Here is a 22949-nt window from a genome sequence, read left to right on the forward strand (position 1 = left end):
TAAGTTTCAACAATCCATAGAGAGACAGCATGTAGAAATCCAAAAGATTAACAATAAAATTACAGAATTAGACAACGCAATAGGAAGTCAGAGGAGCAGACTCGAGCAATTAGAATGCAGACTGGGACATCTGGAGGACCAGGGAATTAACACCAACATACCTGAAAAAAAAATCAGATTAAAGAATTAAAAAAAAAAATGAAGAAACCCTAAGAATCATGTGGGACTCTATCAAGAAGGATAACTTGCGTGTGATTGGAGTCCCCGAACAGGGAGGGGGGACAGAAAACACAGAGAAAATAGTTGAAGATCTGCTGACAGAAAACTTCCCTCACATCATGAAAGACCAAAGGATATCTATCCAAGACGGTCATCGAACCCCACTTAAGATTGATCCAAAAAGAAAAACACCAAGACATATTATCATCAAACTTGCCAAAACCAAAGATAAAGAGAAAATTTTAAAAGCAGCCAGGGAGAAAAGAAAGGTCTCCTTCAAGGGAGAATCAATAAGAATAAGTTCAGACTACTCAGCAGAAACCATGCAGGCAAGAAGGGAATGGGACGACATATACAGAGCACTGAAGGGGAAAAACTGCCAGCCAAGGATCATATATCCAGCAAAACTCTCTCTGAAATATGAAGGCAAAATTAAGATATTTACAAATAAACACAAGTTTAGAGAATTTGCAAAAACCAAACCAAAGCTACAAGAAATACTAAAGGATATTGTTTGGTCAGAAAACCAATAATATCAGATACCAGCACAACACAAGGTCACAAAACAGAACGTCCTGATATCAACTCAAATAGGGAAATCACAAAAACAAATTAAGATTAATTAAAAAAAAATGCTCATAACAGGGAATCACTGAAGTCAATATGTAAAAGATCACAATAATCAAAAAGAGGGACTAAATACAGGTGGCATAGAACTGCCATATGGAGAGTGATACAAGGCAATATAGAACAATACAAGTTAGGTTTTTACTTAGAAAAATAGGGGTAAATATTAAGGTAACCACAAAGAGGTATAACAACTCCATAACTCAAGATAAAAGCCAGGAAAAACGTAACGACTCAACAAACATAAAGTCAAACACTAGGAAAATGAGGATCTCACAATTTACTAAGAAAAACGTCTCAGCACAAAAAAGTAAGTGGAAAAATGAAATTGTCAACAACACACATAAAAAGGCATCAAAATGACAACACTAAAAACTTATTTATCTATAATTACGCTGAATGTAAATGGACTAAATGCACTAATAAAGAGACAGAGAGTCTTGGACTGGATAAAGAAACACGATCCGTCTATATGCTGCCTACGAGAGACACACCTTAGACTTAGAGACACAAACAAACTAAAACTCAAAGGATGGAAAAAAATATATCAAGCAAACAATAAGCAAAAAAGAAGAGGAGTAGCAATATTAATTTCTGACAAAATAGACTTTAGACTTAAATCCACCACAAAGGATAAAGAAGGACACTACATAATGATAAAAGGGACAATTGATCAGGAAGACATAACCATATTAAATATTTATGAACCCAATGATAGGGCTGCAAGATACATAAATCAAATTTTAACAGAACTGAAAAGTGAGATAGACACCTCCACAATTATAGTAGGAGACTTCAACACACCACTTTCGGAGAAAGACAGGACATCCAGTAAGAAGCTCAATAGAGACACAGAAGACCTAATTACAACAATCAACCAACCTGACCTCATTGACTTATACAGAGCTCTCCACCCAACTGCTGCAAAATATACTTTTTTTTCTAGTGCATATGGAACATTCTCTAGAATAGACCACATATTAGGTCATAAAACAAACCTTTGCAGAATCCAAAACATCGAAATATTACAAAGCATCTTCTCAGACCACAAGGCAATAAAACTAGAAATCAATAACAGAAAAACTAGGGAAAAAAAATTAAATACTTGGAAACTGAACAATGACCTCCTGAAAAAAGACTGTGTTATAGAAGACATCAAGGAGGGAATAAGGAAATTCATAGAATGCAACGAGAATGAAAATACTTCCTATCAAAACCTCTGGGACACAGCAAAAGCAGCGCTCAGAGGCCAATTTATATCGATAAATGCACACATACAAAAAGAAGAAAGAGCCAAAATCAGAGAACTGTCCCTGCAACTTGAACAAATAGAAAGTGAGCAACAAAAGAACCCATCAGGCACCAGAAGGAAACAAATAATAAAAATTAGAGCTGAACTAAATGAATTAGAGAACAGAAAAACAATTGAAAGAATTAACAAAGCCAAAAGCTGGTTCTTTGAAAAAATTAACAAAATTGATAAACCATTGGCTAGACTGACTAAACAAATACAGGAAAGGAAACAAATAACCCAAATAAGAAACGAGAAGGGCCACATTACAACAGACCCAACTGAAGTTAAAAGAATCATATCAGATTATTACGAAAAATTGTACTCTAACAAATTTGCACACCTGGAAGAAATGGATGAATTCCTGGAAAAACACTACCTACCTAAACTAACACATTCAGAAGTAGAACAACTAAATAGACCCATAACAAAAAAAGAGATTGAAATGGTAATCAAAAAACTCCCAGCAAAAAAAAGCCCTGGCCCGGACGGCTTCACTGCAGAGTTCTACCAAACTTTCAGAGAAGAGTTAACACCACTACTACTAAAGGTATTTCAAAGCATAGAAAATGACGGAATACTACCCAACTCATTTTATGAAGCCACCATCTCCCTGATACCAAAACCAGGTAAAGACATTACAAAAAGAGAAAATTACAGACCTATATCCCTCATGAACATAGATGCAAAAATCCTCAACAAAATTCTAGCCAATAGAATTCAACAACATATCAAAAAAATAATTCACCACGGTCAAGTGGGATTTATACCAGGTATGCAAGGCTGATTTAATAACAGAAAAACCATTAATGTAATCCACCACATAAATAAAACAAAAGACAAAAACCACATGATCTTATCAATTGATGCAGAAAAGGCATTTGACAAAGTCCAACACCATTTTACGATAAAAACTCTTACCAAAATAGGAATTGAAGGAAAATTCCTCAACATAATAAAGGGCATTTATGCATTTTTTTTTTTATGCAAAGCCAACAGCCAACACCACTCTAAATGGAGAGAACCTGAAAGCATTTCCCTTGAGAATGGGAACCAGACAAGGATGCCTTTATTACCACTCTTATTCAACATCGTGCTAGAAGTCCTAGCCAGGGCAATTAGGCTAGACAAAGAAATAAAGGGCATCCGGATTGGCAAGGAGGAAGTAAAATTATCTCTATTTGCAGATGACATGATCTTATACACAGAAAACCCTAAGGAATCCTCCAGAAAACTACTGAAACTAATAGCAGAGTTTGGCAAAGTCTCAGGTTATAAGATAAACATACAAAAATCACTTGGATTCCTCTACATCAACAAAAAGAACACCGAAGAGGAAATAACCAAATCAATACCATTCACAGTAGCCCCCAAGAAGATAAGATACTTAGGAATAAATCTTACCAAGGATGTAAAAGACCTATACAAAGAAAACTACAAAGCTCTACTACAAGAAATTCAAAAGGACATACTGAAGTGGAAAAACATACCTTGCTCATGGATAGGAAGACTTAACATAGTAAAAATGTCTATTCTACCAAAAGCCATCTATACATACAATGCACTTCCGATCCAAATTCCAATGACATTTTTTACGGTGATAGAGAAACAAATCACCAATTTCATATGGAAGGGAAAGAAGCCTCGGATAAGCAAAGCCTTACTGAAAAAGAAGAAGAAAGTGGGAGGCCTCACTCTACCTGATTTCAGAAGCTATTATACAGCCACAGTAGTCAAAACAGCCTGGTATTCGTACAATAACAGGCACATAGACCAGTGGAACAGAATTGAGAATCCAGATATAAATCCATCCACATATGAACAGCTGATATTTGACAAAGGCCCAGTGTCAGTTAATTGGGGAAAAGATAGTCTTTTTAACAAATGGTGCTGGCATAACTGGATATCCCTTTGCAAAAAAATGAAACAGGACCCATACCTCACACCAAGCAGAAAAACTAACTCCAAGTGGATCAAAGACCTAAACATAAAGACTAAAATGATAAAGATCATGGAAGAAAAAATAGGGACAACCCTAGGAGCCCTAATACAAGGCATAAACAGAATACAAAACATTACTACCAAAAATGACAAAGAGAAACCCGATAACTGGGAGCTCCTAAAAATCAAACACCTATGCTCATCTAAAGACTTCACCAAAAGAGTAAAAAGACCACCTACAGACTGGGAAAGAATTTTCAGCTATGACATCTCCGACCAGCGCCTGATCTCTAAAATCTACATGATTCTGTCAAAACTCAACCACAAAAAGACAAACAACCCAATCAAGAAGTGGGCAAAGGATATGAACACACGCTTCACTAAAGAAGATATTCAGGCATCTAACAGATACATGAGAAAATGCTCTCGATCATTAGCCATTAGAGAAATGCAAATTAAAACTACGATGAGATTCCATCTCACTCCAACAAGGCTGGCATTAATCCAAAAAACACAAAATAGTAAATGTTGGAGAGGCTGCGGAGAGATTGGAACTCTTAGACACTGCTGGTGGGAATATAAAATGGTACAACCACTTTGGAAATTTATCTGGCGTTATCTTAAATGGTTAGAAATAGAACTACCATACAACCCAGAAATCCCACTCCTCAGAATATACCCTAGAGAAACAGGAGCCTTCACACAAACAGATATATGCACACCCATGTTTATTGCAGGTCTGTTTACAATAGCAAAAAGCCGGAAGCAACCAAGGTGCCCATCAATGGATGAATGGGTAAATAAATTGTGGTATATTCACACAATGGAATACTACGCATCGAGAAAGAACAGTGATGAATCTGTGAAACATTTCATAACATGGAGGAACCTGGAAAGCATTATGCTGAGTGAAGTCAGTCAGAGGCAAAAGGACAAATATTGTATATGACCACTATTAAAGATCTTGAGAAATAGTATAAACTGAGAAGAACACATACTTTTGTGGTTACGGGGGGGGGGAGGGAGGGAGGGAGAGGGTTTTTTACTGATTAATTAGTAGATAAGAACTGCTTTAGGTGAAGGGAAGGACAACACTCAATACATGGAAGGTCAGCTCAATTGGACTGGACCAAAAGCAAAAAAGTTTCCGGGATAAAATGAATGCTTCAAAGGTCAGCGGAGCAAGGGCGGGGGTTTGGGAACCATGGTTTGCGGGGACTTCTAAGTCAATTGGCAAAATAATTCTATTATGAAAACATTCTGCATCCCACTTTGAAATGTGGCGTCTGGGGTCTTAAATGCTAACAAGCGGCCATCTAAGATGCATCAATTGGTCTCAACCCACCTGGATCAAAGGAGAATGAAGAACACCAACGTCACACGACAACTAAGAGCCCAAGAGACAGAAAGGGCCACATGAACCAGAGACCTACATCATCCTGAGACCAGAAGAACTAGTTGGTGCCCAGCCACAATCGATGACTGCCCTGTCAGGGAGCACAACAGAGAACCCCTGAGGGAGCAGGAGATCAGTGGGAGGCAGACCCCAAATTCTCATAAAAAGACCATACTTAATGGTCTGACTGAGACTAGAGGAATCCCGGCGGCCATGCTCCCCAGACCTTCTGTCGGCACAGGACAGGAACCATCCCGGAAGACAACTCATCAGACATGAAAGGGACTGGACAGAGGGTAGGAGAGAGATGCTGATGAAGAGTGAGCTAATTATATCAGGTGGACACTTGAGACTGTGTTGACATCTCCTCTCTGGAGGGGGAATGGGAGGATAGAGAGAGTTGGAAGCTGGCAAAATTGTCACGAAAGGAGAGACTGGAAGGGCTGATTCATTAGGGGGAGAGCAAGTGGGAGTAAGGAGTAAGATGTATATAAACTTATATGTGACAGACTGACTTGATTTGTAAATGTTCACTTGAAGCTCAATAAAAGTTAATAAAAAAAAAAAAAGCAAAGATGTCACCTTGAAGACTAAGGTGCACCTGACCCAAACCATGGTGTTTTCAACTGCCTCACACTCATGCAAAAGCTGGACAATGAATACAGAAGACCAAAAAAGAATTGATGCCTTTGAATTGTGATGTTGGCTCAGAATATTCAATATACCCACGGACTGCCAAAAGAACAAACATCTGTCTTGGAAGAAGTACAACCAGAATGCTCCTTGGAAGCAAGGATGGCAAGACTATGTCTCACATACTTTGGACATATTATCATGAGGGGTCAGTCCCTGGAGAAGGACATCATAGTTGGTAAAGTAGAAAAAAACCAAAAACCAAACCCATTGCCATCGAGTTGATTCTGACTCATAGCGACCCTATAGGTCAGAGTAGAACTGCCCCATAGAATTTCCAAGGAGTGCCTGGTGGATTTGAATTGCCGGCCTTTTGGTTAGCAGCTGTAGCACTTAACCACTATGCCATCAGGGTAAAGTACAGGGTCAGTGAAAAAGAGGAAGACCCTCAGCAAAACGGATTCACACAGTGGCTGCAACAATGGGCTCAAGCATGGCAACAACTGTGAGGATGGCCTAGGGCCAGGCAGTGTTTCATTCTGTTGTGCATAGGGTCGGTATGAGTCAGAATTGACTCGATGGCACCTAACAACAACAACAATAACAACCCCCTTTCCCAAATTGGATTTTAACCACTATAGACCAAGACCAAGACCCGTTGCCATTGAGTCGATTCTGACTCATAGTGACTGTACAGGACAGAGTAGAACTGCCGCATATAGTTTCCAAGGAGTGGCCGGTAGAGTCAAACTGCCAACATTTTGGTTAGCACCTGAGTTCTTAATCACTCCACCATCAGGGCTTTATAACCACTAAAGGAGTTCGGATTTACCACACATATTTTGGGGGGACAAAATTCAATCCATAACAGATCTCTTAAAAAAAATGAACTTTCTTGTTTAAAGGGATTAAAAACTCACCATTATATAGCTGCAAGACTCCCTGAGTGGCGCAAATGACTAAGAGCTCAGCTACTAGCCGAAGGGTTGGTGATTCAAGCCCACCCAGAGGCGCCTCAGAAGGCAGACTTGGTGATCTGCTTCCAAAAGGTCATAGCCTTGAAAACACCATGGTGAAGTACTACTCTGAACACACACGGTTGTTATAAGCTGGAATTGAGTCGAAGGCAACTAACAACGACAAAAACATATAGCTCCACTTCCAGGCCATGAGAGTGCTAGTTACTGCAATCTCAATGTTCATCAACAGATGAATAGATAAACAAAATGTGGTGCATACATACAATAGAATATTAGTCATAAAGAGAAATGAAGTCCTGATACATGCCATACATGAAGGTTGAAAACATTATACTAAGTGAAGTTAACTCGATCACAAAAGAACAAATATTGTATGATCTCCTTTATCGGAAATATCTAGAATAGGCACACGTGTAGAGACTAAGGTTTATTAGTGATTACCGGGGACAGCAGGGGGAAAAGGGGAAGCATGGTTTAGGAGGCTGAGTTTTTGTTTCTGGTGATGGAAAATTGGGCAGTGGATATTGGTGATGGTTGTGCAGTATGATTGATGTAACTGGTGTCACTGAATTGTACACATGAAAAACATTGAATTGGCAAATGTTGTGTTCTATATATTTTTACAATTAAAAAGAATGTAGCTGACAGAGAGAGCCATGTCAGAGTATACTCTCAGAGGCACATTATTTAGCCTCTACTAAAATAGAAAGCTAGCATTTTATACGGCATTTTGGAAGAAACTAAAGACTTGTGTTAACATCAATTAATAAAAACTCAGAACCCTAAGATCTCACTTTGAACAAGAGCATAAGCAGAGATTGAAAGCAGAGTCCTGAAGTAAATGTGGGACATCAGAGAAGAGGAGCACGCCCCAGATGAAAAGGGAGACTATCCTCTGTGTTACAGTGTTCAATTTCCATCACCCATTGCTCAGTGAAGAGGAACCACCAATCGATAGCAGAATCCCTGTAAGCAGAACTTTCATATGCTGGGTCACATCTCCTCCACCCATCTCTGATGTCAGCCACAGCTGTGGCTGACAGAACACTCTTGTTGTCACATTCTGTCCCAGGGACTTGCTGTAGGAGGTGACTTCCTCTGCCTTCACTCAAGCACAAGTCCCAAAGTGAGGGGCATTAATGACCCTAAAAGCAACCTCAAATGATAGGGGACAGAGCCAGTGGATCAATGCTCCAGCTTCCTGTCTTTCAGGGGGCAATTCTGGAAGGCATTCTACATACTTCTCAGAGGAATCAAGTTTCTTATTGCTCATAGAAGTGGCCTCTATAACACACTATTTATTTTGAGTTTTCCTCCTTTCTTGTCTCATTCTCTTGCTTCCTCGCTCCTACTTCCTGGGATCACCTTCCAAAGAAACCATCTGAACCAGAGTTCTTTTTTCAGATTCTGCTTTCAGAGAAACCCAAACTGGTAGAGCCCTACTGTATGATGTTCATACTTGTTGCAGATATTTGAATCCAAATTAAGTATGTGATAAAGTTATTCTCATTTCAGAGTTTAGGGTCATTCATTATCAATAGTTATTTTATTATTCCTTTATAGACTTGGATTAAATAATCCCTTCTGATATTTTTTTTTCTGATATTATTGTGAATTGGTTCACGACACAGATGCCTTCTATATTGTAGTCAAGGTTCTGCCTACAAATTTTATTTATGTTTGGGTGTGCTACACATTAAAAAATAATCCCTGGTTATTATAAAGCACTAAAGCTATTAAGCAAATACTAAAGCCATTACCCCAGAGAAGTCCAGATTTTGAATATTTTATATCAAGGCATATGACTAGGAATGGCTTCTCAGATGATTAACCTCAGCCACTCTGGAAAACCTGGGGTCCATCTTAGTAAGGAAAGTGATGCCCATGCTATCCCTTGAGAATCAAAAGTATATATGAAACAAAAAGACAAACAACCCAATTAACAAATGGGCAAAGGACTTGAATACACATTTTTCCAAAGCCGATATACAAATGCCTAATAAGCACATGAAAAGATGCTCAACGGCATTAGTCATTAGGGAAACGCAAATCAAAACCACAATATGATACCACTTCACCCACTAGGATGGCTATTATCAGAAAAATGGAAAATAGCAAATGTTGACAGGATGTGGGGGAAGTCTGAGCCCTCATTCATTGCTTGTGGGAGTGTAAAAGGGTGCAGCCACTGTGGAAAGCAGTTTGAAAGTTCCTCAAAAAGTTATACAAAGAACTACCATATGACTCAGCAATTCTACTCCTAGGTGTATACCCAGAAGACTTGAAAGCAAGGACATAAATATATACTTGCAAAACAATGTTCACTGCAATAGTATTCACAATAGCCAAAAGGTAGAAACAACCTAAATAAATGTTCAATAACAAATGAATGGAAAAATAAAATGAGGCATATCCATACAATGGAGTATTATTCATCCATAAGGAGAAATGAAGCTCTGATACACGCTACGACATGGATGAACCTTGGAAACAGTATGCTGAGTGAAATAAGTCAGACCCAAAAAGACAAAAACTGTATGATTCTATTTAAGCAAAATATCTAGAATAGGGAAATGCAGGGAGACAAAATTTATCAGTAGTTACCAGGGGTTGGGAGAAGGAAGATGTAGGAGTTATTGCTTACGAGGTTGTGAGTTTTTGTTTAGGGTGATGAAAAACATTTGGAAATGGATGGTGGTGATGATTGCACAACATAGGGAATATAATTATTGTCAATGGTTTATACACTCAAAAACGGTTAAAATCGCAAATGCTTCGATACATATTTTAATACAATAAAATTATTTAAAAAAAAGTATATGTGAAAATCAGGTAGTTTTTGATGCGCTGCCTGAAAAATTTAAGTATTTTCCCCACTGTCAAATTTACATAATTTGGGTATTGTATAAAAGTTAAGTACTATTCTAGACAAAAATCTTTTTATCTTTCCAAAGTCTTATGATTACCAATAGAAGGGCAAGCTCTGTGTGCATGTGTGCGTGCGTGCATGTGTGTGTGTGTGTTTTGGGGGAAGGATGTGTACGTTGTGTACGTTGCTGAGGAAGAGGATGGGAATAGTTGTAGGCTGTGAGCTCTTCCTTCCCAGAAAAGCCTCCAAAGTTTCAGGGTGATGAATGCTGGGAAGAAAATGGGGAGATGTCATACTTAGTACTCTGTGGACTCCTATACTAGAATATAACTGCCTTCCCTAGAGTCCCTAGATTTTCATCTCCAAGAGTTCAGGCTTGTGTCTTTGACCATATCTATAGTTTTTTATATCCCACAGTATCTACCCCAATGTTTTACATTTATTGATAGATAACACTAACGCTTGATTTTATCTGAGTGTTTCTACATGCCAGACATTATTCTAAGAATTTACATCTGTCTTAGTGTTCTCTAGAGAAACAGAAGCAGTGAAACATAAATAGACATACAGAAAACAAAAATCCTCACAACTGGACCAATAAGCGACATCAGGAGAATGGAGAAAAGATTGAAACTGTCAAAGGTTTCATTTTACTTGTATCCACAATAAACACCCATGGAAACAGCAGTCAAGATATCAAAAGACACATTGCATTGGGCAAATCTGCTGCAAAAGAACTCTTTAAAAACTGTTGAAAAGCAAAGATGTCACCTTGAAGACTAAGGTGCGCCTGATCCAAGCCATGGTGTTTTCAATCACCTCATATGGATGTGAAAGCTGGACTATGAATAAGGAAGACCAAAGAAGAATTGACACCTTTGAATTGTGGTGCTGGTGAAGAATATTGAATATACCATGGACTGCCAAAAGAATGAACAAATGTGTCTTGGAAGAAGTACAACTAGAATGCTCCTTAGAAGCAAGGATGGTGAGACTACGTCTCAAGTACTTTGGACATATTATCAGGAGGGATCAGTCCCTGGAGAAGGACATCATGCTTGGTAAAGTAGAGGGTCACTGAAAAAGAGGAAGACCCTCAACGAGATGGACTGACACAGTGGCTGCAACAATGAGCTCAAGCGTAACAACGATTGCGAGGATGGCACAGGACCAGGCAGTGTTTCGTTCTGTTGTACATACATGTTATTGTTAGGTGCCGTCAAATTGGTTCCGACTCAGAGAGAGAGAGAGAGAGAGAGTGCAATTTACTTCAAGGGGTTGACTCACTGAACTATGGGGCTAGAAAGTTCAAAATTCCTAGATCCCTAGGTCAGGTGGTAGGCTGGAGACTCCTGCTAGCTCATGGGATTATAAGGGGCTGGCAAGTCCAAAATCTGTAGGTCAGATAGCAGCCTGGTGACTTCTGCAGGCTTGTATCCCAAGATCTGCAGGTCAGGTGGTAGGAAGAGTGCATTAAGAGAGAGAGGGAGGTCTGCCAAAATATCTAATTGTAGTCTGAAGGCAGACCACACTATAGGGAACTCTCCTTTCAACTAATTGATTGATTGCATTACATTAGATTATATTATAGAAAGTGATTATATTACATTGCATCAGATTACATTATGGAATAGCGACTAGTCTACTGTCTGGCAAAACCACTGAGAAACATAGCCTAGACAAGTTGATAGATAAAATTAACCATCACAACATCTAATAACTCTTCTAACAATAGGTACTTGATAAATACTTGTGGATATTGAATAAACATGTAATATATAATGTTTAGGTAAAATCTGAAACAAGTTAGAAAAATAAACTAAATGAACTTTGAACTCTATAACTTTGTCAATCAGCAAATAATAAATCATGTTCTTATTTCCCTTTGTCAGTATACTTTTTTAATTACTAGTATCTTCTGACTCTCAGTTCTACTCCCTCTGTTCTCTCTCTGGGTGGTTCCAACTTTCTTGGACAAAGTGATTTACACTGCAAGCTGATTCAGTTGTGTTAAATCCAAATAAAATTATAGTGGTCACCAGGAGACTGAGCTTCCCTACATTTTCCATTGTAACTTCATTCCAGTCAGTGAGCCAATGGTTGAAAGAGAGAAGATGGATATGCAACTGCATCGTTTAATATCTACATCAGCTTCAACCACTCAGTGGAAGAAATAACAATTTTGAGAGTGCATCTGCTTTTTAACCACTTTGTATGCAACTCAGACTGCTCTAGTAGCCTCATTCTTTATCTCCTCCTGAAATCTTTATCCAAGGCGGACTACCAATGGCTCCACCTCTAATTACTGTTTACTTCATTTGCATGTGTTTTTTCCTCATCTATAATGCCATCACTGTGGGAGTTGGGCCTGCTGGCAGGGTACCCAGGAATAATGAATGCCCACTTAAGCTTCAGTCAGACCCTCTTCTTCTTTGCCCATACTCCAGACGGGTACTTGAGTCATTTCACTTCTGGGGTCACGAGACTGTAAACTTTTTGCAGTTTCTCCTCATCATTTGTTTTTTTCACAGCATCTTGGTGACCTGGAAACATTCCTTTGAATTCATTCATTTGACATTTTTTTTTCCTACAATAAGATGAACATTCTACTCCTCATTTACAGTATACTATATTCTCTCTCTGAATTTCTCCTCTGATAAATACTGTCCTCTCAATGTTAATTTTAGGAACTCTCTGTTTAAAGGAAGTTACCATGTTTATAATAAAAAGAAAAACTTTTTTTTTTTTTTAACCAATAACTTGTCCTGGCAGTAGTGGATGCCTTCTGACTCTTGATTAAAAAGTAAAATTAAATGTGCTTTCTGACAGACATTTTAGATATATTTGCTTTTGATTGTGATGGGACAGATGAAGTGGATGGCGACCATCTGTTTTATATCAAGACTATTTTTTTTTATGGGACTAGAACAATAAGAAACAAGTTAAACTGAAGCTTGGAGTGGCCTAGATTCAACATAAGAAAAAGCTTCCTGTGAATAAAATACATAAGAGTTTGGAATAGGTTTCTAAGAAAGGTAACATTTTCTGGATGTCCTCCAAAATGGAATAAATTTGCCCTTGGATGGTTGAAATAATGTCTTTCTATTAAGATAAAATGTCTCGAGATCATTTCCATCCCTGAAATTTTGACCCATGTTTTTTGGAAAATAAAATAAAGAAAAAAGGACCTAAGGTATTATAAAAAATGACAAAATAATATTTTAAAGTGAAAATAATTACAAGGATATTTCAAACTAGCTTAAATTTATGATTTGATTCTGCTTTGATGCAGTTAATGACTGCTTTGTAGGCATTTACTAATAATATAAAGATAATTGAGAGAAGCTTAATTAAGGAGCTTCCTATCCACTCAATCCACAAGGCAGATTGTGAAACTTGCTTTCATCAGAGCTTTGGAAAGTCTTATAAGAGAAGAGATTAATCCCTACTACAGTGAGATCAATGCCCATGGAAGCAGCAGTCAAGAAATCAAATGACATATTGCTTTGGGAAAATCTGCTGCAAAAGACCTCTTTAAAGCGTTGAAAAGCAAAGATGTCACCTTCAGGACTAAGGTGCACTGGACCCAAGCCACATCCTTTCCAATGGCCTCATATACATGCAAAAGCTGGACAAGGAATGCAGAAGACTGAAGAATGGGTGACTTTGAATTATAATGTTGGTGAAGAATGTTGACTATCCAATGGACTGCCAGAAGAACAAACAAATCTGTCTTGGAAGAAGTACAGCCAGAATGCTCTTTCAAAGCGGGGATGGTGAGACTTTGTCTCTCTTACTTTGGATACATTATCAGGAGGGATCTGTCTCTGGAGAAAGACATCATGGTTGGTAAAGTAGAGGGTCAGCAAAAAGAGAGGAAGACTCTTAACAAGATGGATTGACACAGTGGCTGCAACAATGGGCTCAAGCATAACAATGATTATGAGGATGGTATAGGACTGGGCAGTGTTTCGTTCTGTTATACATAGGGTTGCTATGAGTCAGAATTAACTCGACAGCACCTAACAACACCACAGTGAGATCTGGGAAGGCTTCATGGGGAAGGTGGCTTTTGAGCTTATCCTTGAAGAATGGATAGAACTTTGGCGGTAGAGTTGGAGCAGAGGGACACATTTCTTTCAAAGGCATCAGAATTAATAAAGGTCTAGAGTTAATAAATGTCTGAACTGAATGCAGAGTGGAAGTATGGGGGCAAGGGTAGGTGCTGATAAGAACAACAGCAACAATAAAAACAGCAAAGTTCAAACAAGATCATGACAAATTCAATTCTCTGTCAGAGAGACATCAAAATCAGGGAAAGGCTGATCCAGAAAGAATAGGTTAAGAGTGCAGCTGTGGAAGTGCAGCAGAGATGGTAGGATGCTATATTCAGAGCTAATTCACCTTGGAAAATCCATCTGAAATGAAACATGAAAGAGTGAGGCTAGGACAGAGATCTGATAAATAGTCTCATTGAAAAGCCACATCCCAGATAAATGGCTGTGATATAAGCACGGCTTCTGCACCTGCTCCATCCCAGTAGTTTGTCAAACAACCTAGGCTAGTGTTCTCCAAACTTCAGGCATTCCTAGACCACCTTCATGATTCTGGCCATATGCATGCATGAGCTACATCAATATTTACTTAATCTACATTTTAAATTTAATAATTTTCCTTTAAAAAGCAAAATTTCATACATTACCATAAATAGAAAACCAGTATCACTTACCGTTAATAAAATGTTACCATAGAAGTATAAATTTAACTAAAACAAAATGATACTAATTAATTCTAGCTAAATAACCATTGTCTGCCTGGGGCTTTGACCTTGAGTTCTGCTTCCTCTTTGTTAAAAAGTTAGACCTGGAACTATTAGATGTTAAAGACATTCTAGCATCAAACTGAGGATTATCTTAGACCAAATAGAAGGACTGAAAAAAAATTAAAAAGGGATATGATTCAACACTATGTAGTGTCATTCATGAGGGCCATTTTTTTTTAATACTTACAATATCTTCTTTGAAATGCACCCTGAATATGCTAGCTTGTTCCTATTACTCAGTGTGGTGAAGCTTTCCTCGTTCTGGACATGTGGTGCTTGTTTCCTTTGGTGTCTTAATGGTTCTTTATGCAATTATTAGTCTAAACAACAAAGCCTAAATTATCAGTCAAGATTTTTTGGCTATACCAAAAGAGTAAAAAGAGAGCCTATAGGCTGGGAAAAAAAAATTGGCTATGACAAATTTGACACAGGTCTTAACTCTAAAATCTATAGGAAAATCCAACACCTCTCCAACAAAAAGACAAATAATTCAACTAAAGAGCAGGCAAAGATATGAACAGACACTTCACCAAAGAAGACATTCAGGTGGCTAAGAGACACATGAAGAAATGTTCACGATCACTAGCCACTAGAGAAATGCAAATCAAAACTAAAATGAGATACCGTCGCACCCCAACATTACTGGCACAAATTAAAAAAAAGAAAAAAAAAAACAGAGAATAACGAATGTTGGAGAGGCTGCAGGGAGCTTGGAACTGCTATGCATTGCTGGTGGGAACCTAAAATTGTACAACCAGTTTGGAAAATGACATGGCACTTTCTTAAAAAGCTAGAAATAGAAATACCATATGACCCAGCAATCCCACTCCTAGGAATATATACTAGAAAAATAAGAGCTGTCATACAAATAGACATGAGCACAACCCATGTTCATTGTAGCACTATTCACAATAGCAAAAAGATGGAAACAACCTCAGTGCCCATCAACAGATGAATGGATAAACAAACTGTGGTACATACACACAATGCAATACTACACAACAAAAAAGAACAATGATGAATCTGTGAAACATCTCACGACATGGATGAATCTGGAGGCCATTATGCTGAATGAAATAAGTCAATCACAAAAGGGCAAATACTGTATGAGACCACAGTTATAAAAACTCATGAAAAGGTTTACACACAGAAAGAAACAACCTTTGATGGTTACGAAGGAGGGAAGGGGTAAGTGTCAAAAACACTAAATAGACAATAGACAAGTGGTAACTTTGGTAAAGGGTAAGACAGTACACAATGCTGGGGAAGTCAGCACAACTTGACCAAGGCAAAGTCACAGAAACTTCATATGCACATTAAGACTCCCTGAGGGACCAAGTTACTGGGTGGAGAGCTGGGGACCATAGTCTGGAATGAAATCTAGCTCAATTGGCATAATATGGTTTATAAAGAAAATGTTCTATATCCCACTTTGGTGAGTAGTGTCTGGGGTCTTACAAGCTTGTCAGCAGTCATCTAAGATAATCCACGGGTCCCACCCTACCTGGAGTAAGGGTGAATGAAAAAAACCAAAGACACAAGGGAAAGATTAATCTAAAGGATTAAAGGACCGCGAGTACCACAGCCTCCACCAGACTGAGTCCAGCACAGCTAGATGGTACCCAGCTGCCACCACCAACTGCCCTGACAATGATCACAATACAGTGTGATGGACAGAGCTCCAAAAATATGAGAACAAAATTCTAACTCACAAAAAAAGGCCTGAATTACTGATCAGACAAAGGCTGGAGAAACTGAGAGAGCTTGGCCCCCAGACACACTTTTAACTCAGTACTGAAGTCACTCCGGAGGTTCATCCTTCAGCCAAAGATTAGACAGGCCCATAAAATAAAATGAGACTAAATGGGCACATCAGCTGCGGGGCAAGGATGAGAAGGCAGGAGGGGACAGGAAAGTTGATAATGGGGAGCTTAAGGTTGACAAGCTGAGAGTGTTGACATGTTGTGGGGTTGGCAACTAATGTCACAAAACAATATGTATAATAATTGTTTAATGAGAAATTAATTTGCTCTGTAAACCTTCATCTAAAGTACAATAAAAAAAAAAAGATTTTTTTTTTTGGCTGGAAGTTAAACAAACCCTGACTCTACAAATTTAAAGAGTGAAGGAAATTTATTTCCCATAATTGGTACCTAGGCACATAGGCTGTAAGGATGGTTAAATCAAGCAGGTGAAGGACCCAGCTTCCTTCCATCTTTATGTGTTGCCAACCACAGTACGTGGGCTTTATTTTCCCGCTAATTTCCTTCATGATTTTATGATGGTTCTCAAAGTTTCAGGCATCACATGCAGATACAGCAACATCCAGCAAAACAACACCAACAGAAAAACATCTTTTCCTGTGTTTCCCTTTAAGAATAAATAAATACACTCACTCTAAAAGTCTGCCAATTGGTTTTCCTTGTATCTCATTGGCCAGATTTTATCAGAGAACCATGCTAACCCCTCTGGCTAGAGGACTGGCAACCCTAAAACCCCAGCTGAGAACCCAAATGATAACCAGCTCTCACCATTGGAGTGAACCATCTTAGGAGTGGATCATACAGCCTTGGATGGGCCACTCAGCTGCCATGTGGAATTGAAACAAGCTCTCCCCACAAGGCCCTACTCAAATTGCAACATCAAGAACAAATAAACAATTTTTATTGTTTAAAGACTCTAAGTTTTCGGGTGACTTTTTACCCAGGAATAGATAACCAAAACACAAACATACAATTTTTTTAATGTGAAAATTAATAGTACATGAACTTTAAATTTTGCCATGGCCATTAAAATGCTATTATCAACTAACATCCATAGCTCACAAACAAAGGAAAACTTTAACACCCCCCCCCCCGAAAAACAAAGAAAAGACAATATCAGGCTATAAGTTAGTTCTTTGAGTTTAGTAAATTTGACTTAATAAAATCATGATATTATCATTTTCCTTTTTTTCTGCATTTATTGAAAATATCACCAGGAACTGACCCATGCTTCAGAATCATTGCTCTACCATTTCACAGGATTTTCTTAGTTTAGGGCACTTAAATAAAGCTTGAATAAGAATTCTTGAGGAAATATTTATTTTCTGAATTACAGACAGTATCATTTTTTTTTTTATAACAAATAGATAAAAATACCTCACTAGTGAAAACCACAATTTGGATATTCTTGTCAGAATCATTTTCAAAATCTGGTGACATATATACTTGAGGGATACAAAACTGTTGCTGCAATCAGTGGACCAGTGTCACTGACATGACAAATTCCTGTCCTGGTCAGATGTTCCACACAAGTGACAGGTATGCTGCAGGTGAATTGGAGGGAAAAACATGCTATGGGTCCTTTCCCAAGTAAGCTATCCATAGTTTCACGTTGTGAGGTTAGTAGGAAGGGCATGTCGGGTGGCACCTCCAATTTCTCTCGACCTGACTCGGGCTGGTAAGATGCCAAATACACATGTGCCCTACAGGTCTGAGGCTCCGTCTAGTGGTAGGGCATCCCTACTAAGCTCTCAGTGGAATAGAGGCCAGCTGAATGTGTTATTAATAGCTCTTTTCTATACTTGCCAACCAAAGCCCTAGTGGGGCAATGGTTAAGCACTTGGCTGCTAACCGAAAGGTCGGCAGTTTGAACTCACCAGAAAAGACCTGGTAATCTGCTCCCGTAAAGATTACAACCTAGAAAACGCTATGGGGGCAGTTCTACTCTATCTTATATGGTTGTTAGGAGTCATAATTGACTTGACGGCACACAACAAAACAACATACAAGACTTTGAGTCTCTGAGTGGTGCAAACCGTTTGTGATTCAAGTCCACCCTGAAGTGTCTCAGAAGAAGGCCTAGTGATCTGCTCCTGAAAAATCAGGCACCGAGAACCCTGTGGAACACAGTTCTGCTCTGACGTACGCAGGGTTGCCAAGAGTCAGAATTGACTGGATCGTGATTTTTTTTTTTTTTTCAATACAGGATTTATTAAATCAAACAGGTTATTTTCAAAACCAACCTTTGGACTAACATATATTAGAGTGATATGGTTTATTATGTTTTTCATTTTGGATGAAATGCTGGGAAATGCTAGAGACAGCCTAAAATGTCTGAAATACAATGTGGTGAATTTCTTTTTTTTTTTTATCTGGTTGCATTTTAGGTACAACTGAAAGTTATAAATGCATTCTTAAAATTTAAAAAAGATATCCACGAATTCATTTAAATTCAAACTTGAACTTGAGAAATTTCCGAATAAGTGTTATTTCCTGCCTGGAATAAACCAGCTAAAAGACATCCTTGGGACAACTGAGGGAAGTTGAATGTTACCTGGAAATTAAATGTCATTGAGAAATAATTGTTAATTTTGTAAAGTGTAATAAAAAAATTGTTTTTTAGGAAAATATCCTGGTTTTTCATGGACACATTGAAGTACTTAGGAGTAAACTGTCATGATGTCCCTAATCTACTTCAAAGTACTTACAATTTATGAAGCAAATATGCCTAAAATGGTAACAGTTATTCTTTAAAGGTGATGGGTATAGGAGTGTCTCTCTCCTTTTCTGTATGTTCAAAATTTTTCATAATAAAAGTGAAAACAAAAAAATGACACATGCATTACATGCTTGTGTTTTCAGAGAATATGATGAAGAGGATTCAACGAAGTCTTGAATTCTATTTTTTAAAAGACACGCTATTTCTGAAAAACAAAACAAAATCCCACCTTGTTTGGTGCTCCATAAGCCTTCTCATCAGAAAGCCTCTCTCTAGCTTTGATTCACTTTACTTACTTATCTTCTTGTCTACTGTCATGGACACACTTCTGGTAATCAGAATAATTTTGATATGGCTGCGATCTGAACCCAAACACACACAAGATTCAAATTCTATTTTACTTAATTTGATGAGTCTAAAATGTGTGCACTTTCATTAAGCAGCTGATTTAGGGAGCAGATAATGGGGCTGACACAGCCTCCTGAATGAGGAAAAGCGCAGCGTAATTGAAGTCAGCTAACAGGGTTTCCAGCAGGGAGTGATTTCCCTGAGTGTGTGATCTGATTCCCTTTGATGTTTGTATTACAGTAATAACATTAGCAGCATCCCAAGTGACGCTTAATGAAATTTTAGTCTTGCTATACGTGAGGACTTCTCTGTCGTCAAACTCGGCTGTTTTCTATACAGCTTCTGTTAGGTATACTAGCTTAATACATGGGAAAACCAGGCCAGTAAAGGACATGTTTCAGCTTCAAATTCTAGGCCAAATATCCCTGCTTTCTTTATGATTACATGTATTATCCCTGCCTGAACCTGCACAAACATCAAGGTGAGAAAGTAGACAGACCAACATCAACTTATTACCCTTACAGGAATAACGACTAATGCTTGGTAGTGATGTTACCTTAATGTACAAAGAACAGCACCTTTTCACATTTCCAGAAAATTTTTACATCCTTTTAAAGGTGATTTAGAAATATAACAAATGCTAAGTGCCATAATAAAGGACCGAGGACTCTAATTACTATTTTAATTTTATTAACAGCAAGCCAGTAAAGAAATATTGAACTGTGTCTTTAAAAGCTTTTCAAGGATAATTAACACTCAGAGAGAGAGAAAGTCGTCATCTTTACTTCACTCTCATATAAATCTGGAATCTGAAATTCCATCTTTCTCCACAAAGGTTTGAAAAAGGAGAGAACAGGTTTTTGCTCCCTGTAACTCATGCCTGACTGCTAATCCACAGGAGAGAACTGTATGTAAGTACTGAGGTTAATATCTGTGTCTGAGATTTTCCAGGGCAGATGTACATGGATTGTGTATTTTGGAAAGAAAAGCCTTGGTTCTCAGGTCAGAACTAAAAATGGGGAAGGAGGCCTATGACTGATTGGTTAGTTAAGTATATACCTTAATGATTCTATCAACAAAAATTCTATTAAAACTAAGAAAGTAACAATAAGATATTAACAAAAGTAAACAATTACTGAGAATTGCCAATAAAAACAAAAAAGGAATATGGCCAGTTATGGGTCCTACCAGTGGAATTAGACTCCATTTCAATATGAGTCCAAGTTGCAGAATTTCTAGAGAGGTGAAGTATGTGAACATTCTGTATTCTGAAACTTGCAATCATCTACAATTTTTACTAAAGGCACTTCAAACAATTTACTGAGTAAAAAATCAGAGAAATGTTGCTGCTTGATTTTGAAGTTCAGCAAGTAGTACGATGTTGTCTAGATTTCAAGGCATAACATATTCCTATTCCTTACAACAGGTCCTAAATTCAGTCATAGTAAAGCCGTTTTAAAATTTTAAAAATCATTTTGGTTTTCCTTCTGTTGAGATCAATTACCTTCTCATTTGACAAATTCAGCCTCCACTTGGATTTGTTAGCCTACATCAGAAAGCATCCAAGTAGTATGTATGGATAGTGGTGGCTTATGTTGGCTCCAACTGGAAGAGAGACTATAACATCATTTTAGATTTTCTTCTATAATTTCACTCATCTTTACCGATATCTATTGAGGACCCACTACAGTCAAGGGATGTGCTTGGTTGGCCTTGTAGTGCAAACAAATACAAGAACAAGGCAGTCCCTGCCCTCCAGGTTATCTTTAGAGATCAGCTCATAGATAACTTGCAAATACTTGAAAATATACTAAATTGTTGTTGTTAGCTACCATTGAATTGGCTCTGACTCATGGTGGTTCCATGTACAATAGAACAAAATGTTGCCCAGGCCTGCACGGTCTTTATGATCTGTGCTTTGTTTCAGTCCACTGTTGTGGCCACTGTGTATTTTGAGTGCCTTCCAACCTAGAGGACTATTCTTCCAGCACCATATTAGACAATATTTTGTCGTGATCCATAGGGTTTTCAATGGCTGATTTTTGGAATTGGATCATCAAACTTTCTTCCTAGTCTGTCTTAGTCTGGAAGCTCTGCTGAAACCTGTCTATCATGGGTGACCATGATGGTATTTGAAATACCAGCAGCATAGCTTCCATGACAAACTGATGGGTGATAGGTACTGAATTAGTTGCTGCAGTTCAGTGGGTTTCTCTTATATATGGCCTTTCTGGCCTTGAGTTTTAATTCTGCCAAAATGATTGGCTAGATGACAGTCTTGTAAGAAATTGGTTCGTTTACTATGCAAATAGAGCGTATGACACCATCCACTAGGATTATGTGATCTTATGGGAATTGGTCCATTACTATGCAAATTGAGTGATTGTGGTCTACTGAGGGGATTGGTCAGTTCATGATCTGGCTAGGAGGGCCATGCCTTGAAATTGACTATAAGGGCCAATCCCAGAGGTCGAGGGGGACCTCACTACCATCAAGAGCCTGGAGCTGAGTACATCCTTTGGATCTGGGATCCCTACACTAGGGACCTCCTTGACACAGGAGAGAAAGAGCTGTAACACTGAAAATGGCGGGAGATGGTGAGAAATGGCAGTGACTACAGCAGAGCCCAGTGGCAGCAGTACGAGTGGCAGGAACCAGGAGACTGGTACAAGGCAGCTACAGTGGGCTTGCTGACCCATGGAATGAGAGAAAGCTGAGCACCTTAGGCAGGAGGCTTGCTGGTGAAGTGGGGCACCTCTGAACACTTGTCAGTGGAGCTAAAGAGCTGTAACTCTTACCCAACAAGGGCAGAGGCCCAGGGAAGGGCCTGTTGGCCGGCACAGCCAAGAGGAAGGCCACTTGCCTGCATGCATGGCTGAGAGAAAACTGAGAGCTCTCTTGGTTGGAAGCTGTCCTGATTGAAGAACTATATCCTCTCTCCAGAGTTGTATCCTGACATTTCCAGGTTGCTCCTAATTCCAAATTGTAGCCTGTTACTTTCCTAACAACCCACATAATTGTGAGTATGGTCTGTGAGTCCTGGTGGCCATTGTAATGAATTATCAAACACAGCAGAGAAATAGAGGGTGACATGGGGTGGGGGTAGTGGCGGTGGCTGGTGTCAGAAATGGTGAAAAAGTTGGGGAGTGGAGGTATGTCTGACCTCCACCTTGTAAGAATCACCTTGTGCTGATCTTGATTCTCATCCCTCCTCCTGAATATAAATGAGGTCTGACACTAGTAGAGTATAGCTATTTAGAATTTTTTGCTAAAATAATGATGAATTAAACATCTTATAGATATTTCTCGTGTATATCTACACATTGAAAAACAGTTTTTAG

This window comes from Loxodonta africana, chromosome 5, assembly GCF_030014295.1.
Source record: "Loxodonta africana isolate mLoxAfr1 chromosome 5, mLoxAfr1.hap2, whole genome shotgun sequence".
NCBI lineage: Eukaryota > Metazoa > Chordata > Mammalia > Proboscidea > Elephantidae > Loxodonta > Loxodonta africana.